We start from the raw sequence: 19,121 nt of genomic DNA, 5'->3' as shown, positions 1-19,121 counted from the left end.
TGTCCATATAAATCTGAGCCGCGACCAAGATGACTATGCTTCCAAACCTTGCGTTTTCTTCCTCACACTTTCCTTTCATTACTACACAAAAGACTCCTTCCTCTTATAAAACATGACACATAACGAACAGTCAAACGTGACACGTCTGTCCGTCGTAACACTTCTAAATCATACCATGGACTGCCTTCATTCGTTTGTTGCTTCATTTACATTATGATATTACATGAATTAAAGAGATTAAAACAAATGGTCAATTATATACTTAGTATACAATTTTAGCATAAAAATTCTATTCGTGTAGTGCTGATGTATGGTGAAAGAAGAGGTGAAAATATGCGTGTAGTATTTGGTAAAGTGAAGCGTTCCTGAAGAATTTCTAAAATCGTCAGGTGATAGAAGTTAGCTTTTTGTACCACCAGTACCATAGGATCAAGTAGGTCTAAGATAAAAATTCCAGTGTCTTTATGTACTTTGATAAATATTGCAGACCGTTTAGATATTAGAATATCATTGCGGCATTAATTTAAGTCTGCACTCATGTTTTAGAAGTGAAGAGTATGTTACATAATAATTGCGTTCTTCCAGTGACTGACACCTTATTTTTCTAACATTTATTTTAGAGAACACTAATATAAACCATTTAGACATGGTATTAAACACTCACGTGACCATTGTGGTTGTGCTAACGCATTTTTGGTAAATATTACACCGTTTTTCTACTTCCATAATCTCATTGAGGCCTAGGAGGAACTATCAACTGCTTGCTTAGTATGTTATTTTAGCAGAGCATATGTGTTTTGTGCTGCTATAGACCATTTTGAATGAGGAAATATTTAATTTGTGTCTTGCGCCAAGTGTGGCACAAATATCAATTTTTTGTCCATTCACATGTGCAGCCTAACTAGTAGGTTATGTCACCAGTAGAGTCAGGGGTATCTTATAATTATTACAGAAATTTTTTGTGCGAAAACATTTATTTGTACTTGGCACTAAGTGCAGGTCAATGATTGAATTATTATCAGCGGTAATCGCTTGATGTGGGAAACAAAAAGATTACATTTACTATACACATTTTTGCTCTATAAACTTTTTCAGCGCATAGATATTTTTGATTAATAATACAGATGTGGAATTACCTCTCTGTTGTTCGGCCATTCAGATACTTTTGAACATGGCACCTGGATTGTGGCATCAGAGGGGCTCCAAGGCACAACCTGCTGGTCGTACAGTCTCGTATTTTTTTTTTTATTTCCTACCATTTTAGGCTTGGGAAAACGGGGCTGGTTCCACAACTTCTGATTTTTATTTTTAAATTTCCTATCACCACCACATACGATATTTTTCAATTTCCCGCACCCGACATCTCGTATTTTTTAATTACGCGCCACCATCATCTTAGATACTTGGCGAAAGCAGCACCAGTTAGGGGCATCCGCTTGATCTGCGTGCAAAGCGTCCCATTGTCATACTACTCACTTTAACGAACATACAGTAATCACAGTCATCTCTAAACAATGGAAACGTCAAACTTAACAAAATTCATTTTGGATACGGTATTACTTTTTTATTAATAAAAGCTTTCATAACGCTGAATCACAATGATCCCATTCTATTTTATAATGAAACAACTTCTATTAGCAATAAAAATTACTGTCAAGTGTATTTTATCGTAATACCGACTGAAACTAATAAAGATATCATTCCAAGTCAAATGAAACAAATGTGCTAAATGACTACTGGCAGCGATGTTTGTGCTTCCTGCTGTATTAACAAAAAATTGCTATAGTGATTCAGATATAGTGTGACACGAATTAGTGTATGTCAGTATTTCGTTGTCTGCAGTAATTATCATGAAATAAGTAATAATTCTGGCATCAACCCGTTTTGGAAAATAGGTAAATTAAAAGCTTATTAGCTCACGCCAAAATGGCAATACATTCCATAAATGTAACCGAGACTACCCATAGGAATCAACAAAATTCTAAGTGGTGCCACAACCGACGTTTTGTGTGCTGTACGTCACAACATTAAACAGAAACTAAACAGCATAAGGCCTCGATTACTAAGGCAGATAAGGCCACCACTTCGATTATTACTTATACGCATGATTTTATTGAGAAAACAGAAAAGTTCTTTTTTGCAAATGATATTACACAAATAAGTAGTAAACCAACAAATAAACTGGAAGCAGCAGTCAGGAAAGCTATCGATTGTAGTTGCTTTCTATTCAGTGACAAAAAAGACGAAGACATTGTGAAAACAATGTCTTCTTCTCTACATTTCTTCTTCTCTACATTTACAGATTGAAATGCACAAGAATAATGGCCCTGTACCAGCAGCTAACGTTGTAGAGAAATCTAGATATTTACTGGAGAAAAACGACAAACTATTAACAAACAATTTTATTTTTTTGAAAAAATTGCTCTATAGAAGGCTTTTATGAACTGGCAGAAGGAATTAAGCATCCATGTATCACTGTCAAGTGTTTGCCTGACATAGCAACCCCTATAAACGAAACAATTGCAATAATAAAAAAACAGTTTGCTAACGCAGAAGGCGTTATGGAAATTATTGTAGTACTGAAAACTGTACTAGAATACAACTATTATAGTTTTCAAAACAAAATCATTCTTCAAAAAGACGGATTAGCCATAGTATCTCCAATAGCATTTTTGACATTTTTGTCAATTATTTAGAAAATAAATTAGTTAAAGAACTTCCTGTAATTAACGCTAGTGCTCATTCTACAGTTCACTACAAGAAACTCACCAATTTGAAATGCCTGTAGCAAAATACATAATAATGTCGCCTTTACAATGGAGGTTGGTTGGTTGGTTGGTTTTGGGGAAGGAGACCAGACAGCGTGGTCATCGGTCTTACAATGGAGTACCAACAAGATAATATTATTTATTTGTTTATATATTTTGGTCTTCGCTTTGCTATGAATCAAACCTACATCTTCTGACACCATCATTCTTGCTGCATCATGTCATCCTGCTCAATATAATAAATATTTAACTAATAAAGAACTTTTAGTATGCAACCTATTAAACTAATTCATGAATCAATTTCTCGTAGTCACACGTGGATTCCTAAACAGCTATTAATAGCTATGAAAATTGTTGAAAGATTTAAAATGAAAAATGTGGGCTGCATGCAATAGAAGTAAATTATTCATGCATAATTTAGTAAGTAGGGTAATAGAATGGATGTGAACTGTTCATGCATCACTTATGAATTGCATGTACTGTACGTTTTACTCTTTAAATCTTAAAAGTATTTTCACAGCATAGCTATTAAGAATTCATAATCGCAAATTATCAGGACTATCTGCTTGAGTTTAGAAATCAGTATGGGACTGGAAGTTATAGTTTTATGGTCTATATTGGAATGTCAAAACGTGGTATATTAAAAATCAATTTTTATTCAAATAACTATTTTCGCACTGTAGCTGTGTGTGTGTGAAATTTTTCAATCGATTTCATACATCTTGGAGGGATTACAAATTTTACCATTATTTCATTGTCTCTTCACCTGACTCAACCAATATATTGTTTCTTCCCATGTATATCTCGTGAAAAGACATTAAAAGTAAAAATTAGAGATATCTGAGCTCAAACAGAGGCTTACCAGTTACCGTTCTTCCTGAGAACAACGTGTATGTGGAACAGGTAAAGGGGGATATGATAATGGTACACAACCTATCCTCCACCTTTCAGCAGACAAGAAAGCTAGATAATACTGTATTCTACACTCCTGGAAATGGAAAAAAGAACACATTGACACCGGTGTGTCAGACCCACCATACTTGCTCCGGACACTGCGAGAGGGCTGTACAAGCAATGATCACACGCACGGCACAGCGGACACACCAGGAACCGCGGTGTTGGCCGTCGAATGGCGCTAGCTGCGCAGCATTTGTGCACCGCCGCCGTCAGTGTCAGCCAGTTTGCCGTGGCATACGGAGCTCCATCGCAGTCTTTAACACTGGTAGCATGCCGCGACAGCGTGGACGTGAACCGTATGTGCAGTTGACGGACTTTGAGCGAGGGCGTATAGTGGGCATGCGGGAGGCCGGGTGGACGTACCGCCGAATTGCTCAACACGTGGGGCCTGAGGTCTCCACAGTACATCGATGTTGTCGCCAGTGGTCGGCGGAAGGTGCACGTGCCCGTCGACCTGGGACCGGACCGCAGCGACGCACGGATGCACGCCAAGACCGTAGGATCCTACGCAGTGCCGTAGGGGACCGCACCGCCACTTCCCAGCAAATTAGGGACACTGTTGCTCCTGGGGTATCGGCGAGGACCATTCGCAACCGTCTCCATGAAGCTGGGCTACGGTCCCGCACACCGTTAGGCCGTCTTCCGCTCACGCCCCAACATCGTGCAGCCCGCCTCCAGTGGTGTCGCGACAGGCGTGAATGGAGGGACGAATGGAGACGTGTTGTCTTCAGCGATGAGAGTCGCTTCTGCCTTGGTGCCAATGATGGTCGTATGCGTGTTTGGCGCCGTGCAGGTGAGCGCCACAATCAGGACTGCATACGACCGAGGCACACAGGGCCAACACCCGGCATCATGGTGTGGGGAGCGATCTCCTACACTGGCCGTACACCACTGGTGATCGTCGAGGGGACACTGAATAGTGCACGGTACATCCAAACCGTCATCGAACCCATCGTTCTACCATTCCTAGACCGGCAAGGGAACTTGCTGTTCCAACAGGACAATGCACGTCCGCTTGTATCCCGTGCCACCCAACGTGCTCTAGAAGGTGTAAGTCAACTACCCTGGCCAGCAAGATCTCCGGATCTGTCCCCCATTGAGCATGTTTGGGACTGGATGAAGCGTCGTCTCACGCGGTCTGCACGTCCAGCACGAACGCTGGTCCAACTGAGGCGCCAGGAGGAAATGGCATGGCAAGCCGTTCCACAGGACTACATCCAGCATCTCTACGATCGTCTCCATGGGAGAATAGCAGCCTGCATTGCTGCGAAAGGTGGATATACACTGTACTAGTGCCGACATTGTGCATGCTCTGTTGCCTGTGTCTATGTGCCTGTGGTTCTGTCAGTGTGATCATGTGATGTATCTGACCCCAGGAATGCGTCAATAAAGTTTCCCCTTCCTGGGACAATGAATTCACGGTGTTCTTATTTCAATTTCCAGAAGTGTAATTCAGTTCTCCGTTAGTTTTAAAGCTTTAAGTCTGTAGATCATGAAAATGGTAAACGAAGTACCCTCTGCCACACACAGACAAGAAAATGAGTTAATATTGCATTGATATACATTTCTGTGTTGTGTTTAACACTTCAGGCTTCCAGTTCATTGGCAGCTGGTTTAAAATCAACGAAAATTTTGTGCTGAGTAGACAGTAAGACAAGAATGCGATGTTCATCTCACTTCCTGCCTATCTGCTGAGCTCTGCACATCTGCTTGCTTACTGCCTGGAATGCACTGCTATACTACCTGCACAGCATGCTTGTCCTGCAGGCAGCCAAGCTGTCAGGTGTTACTAAACATTTTCACCCACACCCTCACTCACACGTCTACCCCTACGGAAGTTAGGTGGATCAGAGAGACAAGAAAGCAAGTTAATATTGCATTGTCATCCAGTTCAAAGTTACCTTTACAATTTTTCAAACTGAAGCTCACTTGGAAGTTACTTTAAAATCAGTTGTAAATGTGATGAGAAGGCCTTATTTCGTTCTGCAATAAATAGACTCCTCAAGCTATCACTATGTGCTAATGAAGTAGAAAAGTAACTCAGCTGGCTACAAAATATAGGCTGAAATAACAGCTAACACGGCATTACTATTGGAGAAACTTTAATCTGGAGACTTTCAAATGCATACAATGCTTTGGGAAAAGCCAGAATGGCTGTCTAGTCTAGTAACCATCATATAAAAAGAGACCCAAATAAAACTAATTTCGTAATTTCAATCACAGTTTCAAGTTGCTTGCAAAATTCCGACTTCATTGATGTCAATCACAGAGCTAGCAGCGAATTAATTAGAAAGTCATTCAAATAAATCAGTCATATTATGTAATAAGATAAATGTTCGTCAGTCAACGGATACCACCGGTGGGTTGCCTGCATGGAGGACCGTCGATCAATGGGGATGAAGTAACTGTCACGTTCACCATTTACGTAATTTACAAAGAGCGCAAGACAGTGAAAGTCCATTAAGTTCGGGGCTGTTATGGTCGAATTTAAGTTGGAGCCATACTGACATTAAGGGGTACTAATTATTTCCACGTTCTGAGAATTAGTGACAATAGAGGTGGCCCAGCTCGTGTCCTAAGGGGCCGTTGCCGTCCCACGGGGTTAGAGCAACAGAAGCGGTTCCACCCTCACCCACTGTCATGTTGACTATGAGAACCTTTTGTTTCCGTGGTCGAGCACTACAGGATGGCGTCCGAGATAGCAAAAGCACGTATACAAAGCTCTCTGAACCCACTCAGACGCAGATACTGAGCGTCTTCGCATCGTGGTTAGTAGTAGCGTGTAAGTTACCACCATTTACACAAGCAGTTCCCACCATTACCCTTTGAGCATCCTTGTGCGAACGCAGTCTTCTTTGATCAGCATGTTTCGCGACAGAACTCTTGAAGCAACTACATCATGTTCGGGAAAAACAGAAGACCTTCAACGACTAGAGACAGGACGTTCATGTTCACATGATATGTACATTCGTATGTTCTGCAGAAATGATGAAGACTTGAACTCTGTCAGTCCGCGGATTCCAGGTCAACATCGGTACGTTGGCGCAACATCACCTGCCAGTAAAATGTGCCTGCGGCTCTCGTTGTTGCTAAAAATTGCTACAAACAGAAGGTAATGGATCAGTGAGACTTGAGCAGGTGTGCAGGATGCCTCGCAGACGTACACACACCGTCAAATCTATGACTCTGAAAGAGGGCGCATTATTGGCATGAGAGAATGTGATTCATCCATAATCGAAATTGGTGCTCGTGTGCGACTAAGTGTTTCAGCAATGCAACGGGTGTGTGTAGAATGGCTCACGAAAAGACATAGAACACGACGAGATGGGTCAGATCGCACAACCCAGACCACCCTCCTTGAAGATGGATACCTAATCTGAATGGCATTGCACGACAGATTTGTGTCCTCCTCTGCACTGGCGCAACTGTGGAACATATCAGGGGTCTATTACGGCGTCGTCCACTTCTCTGCCTACCTTTGACGAATGTGCTGAAACATACTAGAGGGCAATCGGTGTAGAACGACGTCACTGGGGTCGGGAATAGCATCAGACAGTGTTTTCGAGCCAATCCAGGTTCTGGTTGTTTGAAACTGTTGGCCGCATTTTGGTTCGCCACAGACAGGGGGAGCAGCATCACAGTTACTGCATTCGCACAACACATACAGCGCCAACTCAAGACCATATGGTGTGGGGTGCTACTGGGTTCAACCATAAATCACAAATGGTGCGTGTCCAGGGAACTGTGGCCAGTGTGACCTACGTGAATGGCATCCTGCGACCCACAGCCGTACCCTTTCTGCACAACACCCCAGGCTCCATTTTTCAGCAAGACAATGCACGACCACATGTTGCTGCACTAATATGAGCCTTCTTGGTGGCACAGGACGTCATCCTTCTGTCCTGGCCCGCCAGATCACCAGACTTTTCGCCAATGGAAAATGTGTGGGACACGGCGAAATCACGGGTGCAGCACTGTGACCCAATGCCAACCACCACAGATGAACTTTGGAACCAGGTGAATGCAGAACCAGGTGAAAGTAGTATAGCTCAAAGGACCCTGTGCCTGTTAGGCAACAGGACACATGCAGAACCGAGGTGACTCAAATTCTACTCATTTCTACAGAACGTACTAATGTACTTGGTCTGTGAATATGAACGTCCTATCTGTACTCGTTCAAGATGTTCTGCTTTTTCTGAACATGAGGGTATATAGTCATCAGCTTAGTTAAGTCCGAGGTGATCACAAGAATTACAAATAACCTCATTCGAAAAACACTTTATTAAGTAAAAAGATGAACTGACTTGAGAAGTATTATAGCACAATGAGTCACCTGCAAGCCGTGAGACGGCTATTGTGGCATGAACCAAAAAGTATGAGATTCATAGATTATAACAGAGCTATGGGTACAATTTCTGTCAAGTCTGTACTAACGGCCTCACAAAAACAAAGCATTCCTTCAACTTACCTCAGTATACTGAAGTGTAAATGCATAAGTAGTACAGCTCTCAATTAAACGTCATGAGAAGAGAGGCAAATTCGAAATTGAGACTGAAACTATTATCGTCAAGCCCACAAGAAACTTTCAGATCCTTAAATTGGTAACACGAAGAAGGAATACGGTTTATCAAACTTATGTGAACCATCTTCATTGTTCGTTGACGTTGTACTTTAGGTAGCGATGAACTTGATAACAAACGGACGAACTTCGGAGATATACGGAAATCAGTCCACATTTTGTATTATCTTCTGTTTACTATAATTTGAGTAGATACATTTTCACATTTTATGCACAGTGTGTTTGTTTAAACACCATTCATTTTAGCTCTACAGAATTGACAGTTCGATCCTGCTTGGTAGTCGTAAACTTTGTGGGGTTTATGTTATCCGTAAGCCACGACGGCCCACTGTAACGCTTTGGTTGGAACTAATTGGAGTGGCACTAATTGGATTTGCCCATAGTTTTTCTCATTAGGAAATCTGTGTCTAACATGAAAAGTAATCGTGACAAAATGTGTCCTTGCCTAACGTCCTCCGAAATGCTAAATGAAGGGATTTTGCCATCTTCTGTTCTCATTCAGCTGATCGAGTCTAGGTACAGGTTTCTGAAAACATCTATAGTATGATCAGAGATTCCATATAGGCTTACAGTATGCCACAATGATTCTTGGTGTGTGTCGTCAAAACATTGTTTTAAAAAAAATCAAGAAAGATTAGGTGCAGTGGACAGTTGAAACCTATGCATTGTTCTGTATGTTTCTCAGTACAAATGTTTGTTCAGACCTGTTTCGTAGTCGACAGTCTACTGCTTCTTGTATCGCTTTTATAAGAACGAGGCCAAAGACTTTACTTGACACCGATGAAAGCGTGATACTTCTCCAACTAGTGCATTCGGATACATTTCATTTCTTAGGTAGTTTACTAATGTTGGCACGCCTCCCGTGTTCTGAAACCTGACATTTGCGAACAGGTAGTGCACAGTTTAGTAAGGTGATGAATTGAATTCGGAGTTTATCTAAACCAGGTCCCATATTGTTTTTAAGAATCGATGGGAACAATGAAATTATTTATTAAAAAACGAATAGAAAATTTACTTAAAAACAATGGACAGTCAAACTATGATACTGTAAAAGCGCTAATAGATACACACATAAAAAAAGTTTTGTATCACCTCGGTTCCCAGAACTCCTGAAGATAGACGTTGACTGCGTGTATTGTATCACAGACACAATCCATTTGGCTGTTCAGATATGTCACTAAACCCGCCCAAAGATTTAAACAACCATGCATGAGCAGCGCCTATTAGACGGAGGGGGTCCGACAGCCGATTAGTTCCAGTCATTCCACCAGGAAGGAGGAACACGGCTTGTGTTGTCTGTAGTTCAACTATGCCTAGACTGTCAGCATCGCGGTTCGATAGCGTCCGCATTGTTCTTTGTGACAGGAAGGGCTCTCAACAAGGGAAGCGTACAGCCGTCTCGGAGTGAACCCAAACGATGTTTTTCGGACATGGAGGAGATACAGAGAGACAGGAACTCGCTCAGGCCACCCAAGGGCTACTACTCCAGTGGATGACCGCTACCTACGGATTATGACTCGGAGGAACCCTGGCAGCAACGCCACCATGTTGAATAATGCTTTTCGTGCAGTCACAAGACATCGTGTTATGACTCAAACTGTGTGCAATAGGCTGCATGATGCGCAACTTCACTCCCGACGTCGATGGCGAGGTCTATCTTTGCAACCACGAAACCATGCAGTGCGACATAGATGGGCGCAATAACATGCTGCATGGACCACTTAGGACTGGCATCTCGTTCTCTTCACCGATGAGTGTCGCATATGCCTTCAACCAGACAATCGTCAGAGACGTGTTTGGAGGCAACCCGGTCAGGCTGAACGCCTTAGACACACAGTCCAGAGAGTGCAGCAAGGTGGAGGTTCCCTGCTGTTTTGGGGTGGCATTATGTGGGGCCGACGTACGCCGCTGGCGGTCATGGAAGGCGCCGTAACGGCTGTACGATACGTGAATGCCATCCTCCGACCGATACTGGAACCATATCGGCAGCATATTGATGAGGCACTTATCTTCGTGGACGACAATTCGCACCCCCATCGTGCACATCTTTTGAATGACTTCCTTCAAGATAACGACATATCTCGACTAGAGTGGCGTGTTCTCCAGACATCAAGCCTATCGAACATGCCTGTAATAGATTGAAAAGTGCTGTTTATGGACGACGTGACCCATGAACCACTCTGAGGGATCTATGCCGAATCGCCGTTGAGGAGTGGGACAATTTGGACCATCAGTGCCTTGATCAACTTCTGGATAGTATGCCACGACGAATACCGGCAAGCATCAATGCAAGAGGACGTGCTACTGGGTACTAGAGGAACCGATGTGTACAGCAATCCGGACCACCACCTCTGAAGGTCTCGCTGCATGGTGGTACAACATGAAATGTGTGGTTTTCAAGAGCAATAAAAAGGGCGGAAATGATGTTTATGTTTCTCTCTATTCCAATTTTCTGAACAGGTTCCGGAACTCTAGGAACCGAGGTAATGCAAAACTTGTTTTGATATCAGTATTTATATGTAGCCCAGACACTAGATCAACAATTTAAGTAAGGAAATGTCCTGTACTGGTATGGCCACTATCGAGCAGACTCTCACAATTTTCACATGCATAAAAATTACTTGGTCTTGGAGTGCATTATTCGACAGTCCACTCCATTCTGCACGCTGGATCCTTTGTGCCTCAGCTCTACTGTTAGCGACAGATCTGTCTGCACTGAAATAAAGCCCCTTTCATCTTAATACCAAATTTTGTGAGGTAGACATTATGCATTCCGAGAACTATTGTCAAATTATTGTTCGGTCGAGTCCACCCAAGTGTACAAAATAGAAGCACCGGAAAAGCATAAGCACTCTTAGCTGGTTCAGATCACGCTCAAATATCGTCGAATGGTTCTGGACAGTCCCTAGTGGCTCCAACGCACAAATTGTGGTCGTGCTGCGCTCCACACGGCTGCGCTCAAGTTCGATGTGGTGCAATTCCACAATGTCCTCAGAGAAGGGCTTAAATGCCTGAGGGTGTCAGCAGTGCCAAAGGTTGTGAAGAACGTCTTCCTGCTGCTATTCGGCTGCGACCTGTCGTTTTCGACCGCGAAATGTGTGGGAATGGACGCCCCAGGGATGGGCTGGGGGGGGGGGGGGGGAGGGGGGTTCCATTGACGCCCTTTGTGCCACCCCATGCGGGCTTTTCGCGTCGATTCTAAGCGGCAGTGCGTCTGGAACATTTTCCTCGGCCACTCATAAGAAAACCGCTTGATTTCAACGCTGGGGATCTCGATTGTGGTCTCCATCGAACCGGCGTCGAAAGAACGGGTGAAATGTGGGTAAGAGGGGGTTGTACCGACATTCACATCGCGTGGCACGTACACGGCGGCGTTGGGCGAAGTTGTCGTGGAATTTTGTATCAGTGTGACATAATTAACCCACATTACACTGAGCTGAGACCTTTTTCCGCATGTGTCGACACCTAGCTGTTAGAAGCGTCCACGTGTCAGAGAGCGAGTTTGCAGGACGCCACGTTTTTTGCCATTACAGATGGAAGTTCTACGCACCTTTGAGTCAGATTTTGAACTTAAGTGTCGCATTGGTTAGGAATTACGGGGTTTTGAAAAAGTGGTCCTTTAACTCTGTGTATTTCATGTACATGAAGATACTCAACCCGACATACTGCATGTGCGCCTGATGTGGGTGATGCAAGTGGGGTTGCGTATGTGACAGTGCATTACACATTTTCTAGGCCAGTTTTATTTTGCTCACAGTGTATGAGTCTAACCGGAATAAAGTGGAGATGGGCGGCACATGAAGGGATTGTGCAGAGACCAAGGAAATTCTCTGCTGCATGCCAACAGACGAGAAAAGTCCGAGACAAAGACTTATATGAAGGTGGAAAAATGACGTAAAAAACATACTGGAGTGAATGGGTGTGTGCTGCTGAAGCTCCCATGCGTGGAACAGTTTAGAGCCTTAATCCATTTATTATTTAGATACAGATTAACATTTTAAGGCCGTCAGGTAGTTCTAAATGATAACAGACTGCTAACATTTGTATCAGCTGTGGAGAAATAAAGTTAGAACTCTATGACTGGCCATGCACTTAGTCTACGCCGACTGGCGGTACTTACAACAGCAGTGGCGATGACTTGGAAACAAATGCAGATTGTGGTGCAGAAGAGGAGTACGGAGGTGGCACGACTGAGAATTTCTTGTAGGAGATTCACGCAGCTAAAAAAAAAAAAAGAATGGGAAACCTCACCGATGCGTTTCATTGTGTGTTATAGTGTAAAACTTAAAGTTAAACCACGACTCTATCAACAGATTTTGTAAACCGACATGTCCCAGATTCTGATTTTTCTTCTTACTTTCTGTGGTTGATTTCTTCAGTTACATCAATCTTCCCAGTTTTGGATCCAGTCTCCCGTCTCCTGTAAACTGACTGAATACATTGTGCAGACAAAACGTTTCAAACCCGAATTTTCTTATATTTTTATACTTGCCGCTAATTATTGTGGAACACCAACAGTTTTTGAAAGGAAATAAAAAGCATACCTGAGGATACGTCCGAAAAACTGACTTGATCCATTGTTTAGCAATAGAGAACTATTCTCCAGGACTGGAAAAATGCATTTTACAAATTTGTGGATCCTGATGTTTCTTGACAACAACTCGCAAAATGTCTGTCATTAGTTCTAGAGGAATGTTCCCTATCCACGAATAATGACAAGAAATATTATCAATGAATTTGTAGTTCAAATGGCCCTGAGCACTATGGGACTTAACATCTTAGGTCATCAGTCCCCTAGAACTTAGAACTACTTAAACATAACTAACCTTAGGACATCACACACATCGATGCCCGAGGCAGGATTCGAACCTGCGACCGCAGCAGTCCCGCGGTTCCGGACTGCAGCGCCTAGAACCGCACGGCCACCGCGGGCGGCAATGAATTTGTACCGTCAGTGTGATTATCAGCATTCCAAAGTTATCAAGAAGCCTCTACTTTTCGAAGATCCTCATATAATATTTCGGATTCTTCGTTTCTGCTTTCTTCTTGATTAGTAACTTCACTGACTGATATATTACTTCCAGCTTTTCTAAAACTCACTCTCGCGATTGTTTCATTTACATAACAATAATTTGATACCTCTGGTGCTCAGTTTTTATCCACAGCACAGTAATGCATTCTCGTAGTTTGGTGTATCTAGGAATAGATTAGGCCGCATCAATAAAAGAAAAGCCTTTTGCTTCCTGATATTATTTTAATGATGGTTGTGTTTACATTATCATTCTTTAATTAAACGTTTATTTATTTATCTTTAGAACAGAGAAGAAAATAGAAAGTAGTTTTTAGACATTGTAAACTTAATTCAGAAAGAAACATAGAAAGAAAATAAGTAGATTATCATCAATAGTCAAATACATGTAATGCTATACGTAACGGTTCGCTATCGTCATCAAGAAACTGGGCTATGATAAATTAACAAATTAATATACTTAGAATACATACCTCTTACATTCGACGTTGCAAAAATTATTCCATTTGTTATGCCTAAGTATTTTTCCTTTAGTCTCTTACGTCCTTCTCGCTAGAATCCCTCAGTTTAATTTTATTTATATCTTTTGTGGTGTTACGACTCATTTCGTACCGCAAATAACCCCCTCCTTTTTGAAAACCGATTAACAAATCTATAATGTCAACTGATCTTCCACTACGGCCTGATCATTCGCTACAGATACTGGAATCCTTTCAGGTGTCATAAAAGCTCGCACATCTTTGTGATTCCTGAGCTATGTAAGTAGTAATAACTATTTATCTCTGTAGCACACTATGTATAACTGTATCCGTTCTCACCAGCACTCGACTTTTCACTCTGATCTGCAGGCAATTTTCCTTCAATATCCTGTAAATACTACCCATCCGCGGAGAGCCTGCTGTAACACCTTTCTCTTGTTCTGCGGAACAAGTGACGTCTGGATAGTTATTAACTAGATTTTTTACTTTGATCACCATGGTACTGTTTTGTGATCTTCTCGGACATACACCGGTAAGTCTGTGACCAGTATTTGTGTCATTTCTAATTGTAAAATTCACCCCGTTTACTATTAGCCAATTTATTTAGTTACTTCCAGTTTTAACACTGTCAGTATGTCAGTGTCGGATATAATTGATCCTTTTCCTACATATAGCTTATTTACAATTTGTAACCAGTTCTTAAAGTCTTCCACACATGCAAACTTGCGTGCTAAGGTCTCCCTCACTATCTCTCACTTCACAAGTTGGGCACTGGTTGCTGCGTGAAATAAATTTTTCTTGCATTTTATTTTGTTGCGTTCGTCTCACTATTTTTACGGAGACGCCTTCACGCCACTGATGATAAATTTTGAGTTACAGTGTCCTAGCTATAGAAACAGTTTTAAGATCTAGACTTCTCCGTTCCGTTTTGTTAAAGTCAATTTATTAGCTGATTGTAAACTGCATTCGTCAACACATTCTCCTAAAAATTTATTAAACATTACATGTATATTAATTCTTTCAGAAACCTTTCGTGTAGATAATTCATAGTGATGTGGTCTAACATTACTGGTACTGAGAAAATTTGCTGTAGACTTGATTGCAGAAATTGCTTAGTAGGCTGTTTGAGCCTTCAGTGGTGGTTCACAGAATAATAAACGTTTGAGGACGAAAATTACGACAGCGCGTTAAGTTTTTATGGTTCCATATCACAATCGGTAAAAACGAATCCCTTATAGGACCACATTGTTGTCTGTATGTCCACCTACCTGGCTGTCCGACTGTCCAGAGCCGTTTCGCAGGACGATATGGCTAGGGATTGTGCTTGTTGTGAGCGGACACAAGGGAGAATTGGCTGCTGTCAGTGAACAGCTGGGAGCTGCGTTGGCTACCATCGACAAGCTTCTAGCTAATGCTCAAAGTTGGGGTGATGTCGGGGCGCCAGTGACGAGACCTGCGATACCTTTGGTGTCACTGGAATCCCCTGATGGCCCGGACGTCACTGTGATTGCCGATACACAACATCTGACCGGTCTAGTTCAAATGGTTCAAATGGCTCTGAGCACTATGGGGCTTAAGATCTGTGGTCATCAGTTCCCTAGAACTTAGAACTACTTAAACCTAACTAACCTAAGGACATCACACACATCCATGCCCGAGGCAGGGTTCGAACCTGCGACCGTAGCGGTCACGCAGTCCCAGACTGAAGCGCCTAGAACCGCACGGCCACACCTAACCGGTCTGTCCTCACTCAAGAGTGGATGGCGGACAGTGGTGGGTTTGCGTGTCACTGGGCGGAAGGCGAAAGAGGGAGCAGGCAGTGTAGCTGGCTCCCTACGTCTTAGCAACAGGTACGAGGTGCTTCCCAGTGTTGATGATAATGTGAGCCAGCACGGGATGCCTCTTCTGTTGGGCCAGCAGTCGAGTTTCCTGCCCAGTCCGGACAAGTACAGAGGATGGGTATGGCAGTCTTTGGGAGCTCCATGTTAGGCGGGTGATGGAGCCCCTCAGGGAGACAGCAGGCAAGGTGAGAAAGAATTCCGGTGTGCATTCGGTATGTTTGCCGGGAGGTCTCATCCGTGATGTGGAGGAGGTCCTGCCGGCGGCTATCGAGCGCACTGGGTGCAACCGGTTACATGTAGTGGCTCATGTCGTCATGAATGACACCTGCCACTTGGGTTCTGAGGCCATCCTCGGCTCTTTTCGGCGGATGCCTGATTTGGTGCAGGCAACTAGCAACGTACGTGGGTTGCAGGCTAAGCTGTCTATTTATAGAATCGTACCCAGTGTTGATCGCGGTCCTCTGGTTTGGAGCAGAGTGGAAGGTCTAAACCAGAGGCTCATACGGCTCTGCAACGGTGTCGGATGTTCAAAATGTGTGTGAATTCCTAAGGGACCAAACCGCTTAGGTCGTCGGTCCCTAGACTTACACACTACTTAACCTAAATTATCCTAAGAACAAACACACACACCCATGCCCGAGGGAGGACTCGAACCTCCGGTGGGAGGGGCCGGAAGGTGTCGGATGCGAATTTCTCGCCTTCGTTATCGGGTGCAGAATTGTAGGGTTCCCCTTTATAGGTCAGGCGTGCACTACACGCAGGAAGCGGCTTCTAGGGTAGCGGAGTACGTGTGGCGTTCAGATGGGGCTTTTTTAGGTTAGAGGACCCCTTCCTTGGGAGCAAACACGATTTGCCTGTTAAATCAGCCACAGTGACCTCAAAGAATCTTGGTCCTCGCATATCAAAGATGGAAAAGATTAATATGATTTTAGTAAACTGCAGGAGCATCCAGGGAAAGATCCCAGAATTAGTATCGCTTATTGAAAGCTATAATGCACAGATATTATTGTGAACCGAAAGCTAGTTGAAGCCAGGCGTCATTGACAACGAAATCCTAAGTTCACACTGAAATGTTTATCGTATGGATAGGTTAGTCGCCAATGGTGACGGCGTGTTTATTGCAGTAAGAAATTCGATAAAATCTAGCGACGTTATCACGAATTCCGAATGTGAATTAATCTGGGTGAAATTGAGGATCAACGAACGGTCAAAGATGGTGATCGGATGCTTTTATAGACCCCCTGGGTAAGGATCTGTAGTTACACCGCGCTTCAGACAGAGCTTGGAGAATATCATTAGTAATTTTCCTGATCATTACGTTGTAATAGCGGGTGACTTCAACTTGCCACGTATAGATTGGGACTGTTATGCCATCAAAACTGGTGCCAGAGACAAGGAATCGTGTGGCATTGTTCTGGATGTCTTGAGCAGATAGAGAACCAGCTCGTGAGGGTATCGTCTTAGAGCTCCTGGCCACAAACAGACCTGAACTTATCGAATCAGTTAATGCAGAGGAAGCTATCAGTGATGATAAAGGCTGTGACAGCATCTATGACGACGGGTCCTACAAGGAATGTTAAGAAGGGTAGGAAGATATATTTGATCAGCAAGGGTGACAAGATACATATTTCAGAATATAATAATACCGCAGTAACTACTTTAATGAACTGATTTCTTTGATCTTCATATTTCCATGGATGAATTTATTGAAAATATCGATTCGTTACATTCATATTATTGGCTTACCTTACAATGGTTTGGCAGTGCTGAATATTGCTAACTAGCTGTTGGTACGTTTCACTTTCCGAACTTTTCGAATTCCCACTGTGCAAGAGATCGTAAATGGCTCCTTCGGCGAAGAACGACGATGGCTTCAGCGGTACCTGGACATTTGAGTCCTGGGCTTTACCTTCAGTGATGGTGACCTCACTTGGTGAATGCTTTAGAGTGACAGTTGCGCCGTCAGCGAGATGGTCATTCAGGACAGCCAGTTCGGCGACCACCTGCAGTATCAGTGCTATCAGAGTGCCATCCACGAGCACAGTAGTCTCTGAAACAGCCAATCCGGAAGCCATTTCTAGGCTGTACACTATCTCATAGACGGGTGAGGATCGAAGGTCGAACGGCAGCCATATAGGAAGGGGAATAACTCTCTCGCTGGTAGAAACGTTCTTAGATATTGCAGCCATTATGTTCCTGACAATGGGAGCCAGAAACCAGTACGCGTTGTTGATTCTGTATGTCACCTGTAAAACCAAAAAAAAACTGTCTTAAATTGCTAATCATAAAGTAGCTCAATAATTACTACTAGCTCATCATTAATAGGGAATTAGAGGTTTTGTAAGTGGAGGGAAGCGAGGTAGAGTTAGCGTCAACCGCTTCGACTGTTGACTAGTATTCAGACAAAACATGAAGTGGCGAATGAAGAGTCTAGCTTAAGGAGGCGTGGCGTAAGGAGGTGATTGTCTTCAAATACATAGAAAGTCATTTAGTGAAGCAAGTGTTAGATTTCGAAAGAGTATCAGCGAGTGGTGTCCCACCGAATTTCCTCCTTTGTGGTTTAGTTTGGCCTTGATACAGATCTCCATATGTTCCAGAGTCCGACTGCCATGTCGCAGCTTCAGAGAATGAAGAACCCGAAATATACGGTGTTCAGCTGCTGTAGGAAAACGCCATCAACCATCCAGAGCTCATAAGATGGCAGGTACTGCGGATGTCATGCAGATCGCTGTCAGATGACTTCTCCGCAGCTTTGGTTACTTTGGTACGCCATAGATCCTAACTTGTCCTCGACAGTCTGTACAACACCGACCTTGGGGTTTGGGCCTACGTTTACTGAATGGATGCATTCGCGATGCCAACAGTGGTGGCAGATTGGTGATTCCATAAATGCTGGATGGTAGCTAAAGTGGATATTGAGAGATCAACCCATTTAGTTGGGTAATTGTTTCAAGATAGTTTTGACGTGTAGAAGACCCCAAACTTAACAACTTAAGGTCACTGTGTACTGAAAGAGAAGAGATAATTACGCGGTACGACATGTAATTCAATGACTAACGTTTTTCACATTTCAGAAATGTTCATGTATTTACAAATGGACCGTCAAGTACTAATGAGAAATGTGAGAATCAGAAACGTACTCATCGCTCTTGTATTACGGTTACAAGGAAGAAAAATAAGCAGAAACATATACTTTATAGAAATATTTGGATAAGAAGAAATCAAATAAAACGAATGAAACATATGTTGCTAAATGGGCGAATAGAAATCTCTTAATGTTTCTTCGCTTCCAGGGTCAACAACGATCTGATCCAGCGTACACCCACATTGAATTTTGCCATAGTCTCCCGTTCGTCCAGTGCGTTCTTCACTACAAATATCTTTGTAATATGTGCACTATATCACCAAAAAATCTTTGGGTACCCTTTGCTGTTCGTCGTAAAGACACACACTAATAACCTGGCAGCA

At 43.0% G+C, this 19,121-nt stretch overlaps 1 long non-coding RNA gene across 1 annotated transcript in view; it reads right to left on the bottom strand.

Moving 5' to 3' along the window:
* The window catches only part of LOC124544628, a 32,027-nt gene extending 14,509 nt beyond the window's left edge, over positions 1-17,518 (bottom strand). Inside the window, exons 1-2 of the long non-coding RNA XR_006967551.1 lie at positions 17,400-17,518; positions 12,425-12,524 (exon numbers count right to left, since the gene is read on the bottom strand). This is a non-coding gene — a long non-coding RNA (uncharacterized LOC124544628). The remainder of the gene's footprint in view (positions 1-12,424; positions 12,525-17,399) is intronic.
* Positions 17,519-19,121: the final 1,603 nt, after the last annotated feature.

Source organism: Schistocerca americana, chromosome 8, assembly GCF_021461395.2.
Source record: "Schistocerca americana isolate TAMUIC-IGC-003095 chromosome 8, iqSchAmer2.1, whole genome shotgun sequence".
Classification (NCBI taxonomy): domain Eukaryota; kingdom Metazoa; phylum Arthropoda; class Insecta; order Orthoptera; family Acrididae; genus Schistocerca; species Schistocerca americana.
This window is presented reverse-complemented; position numbering and strand designations above follow the sequence as displayed.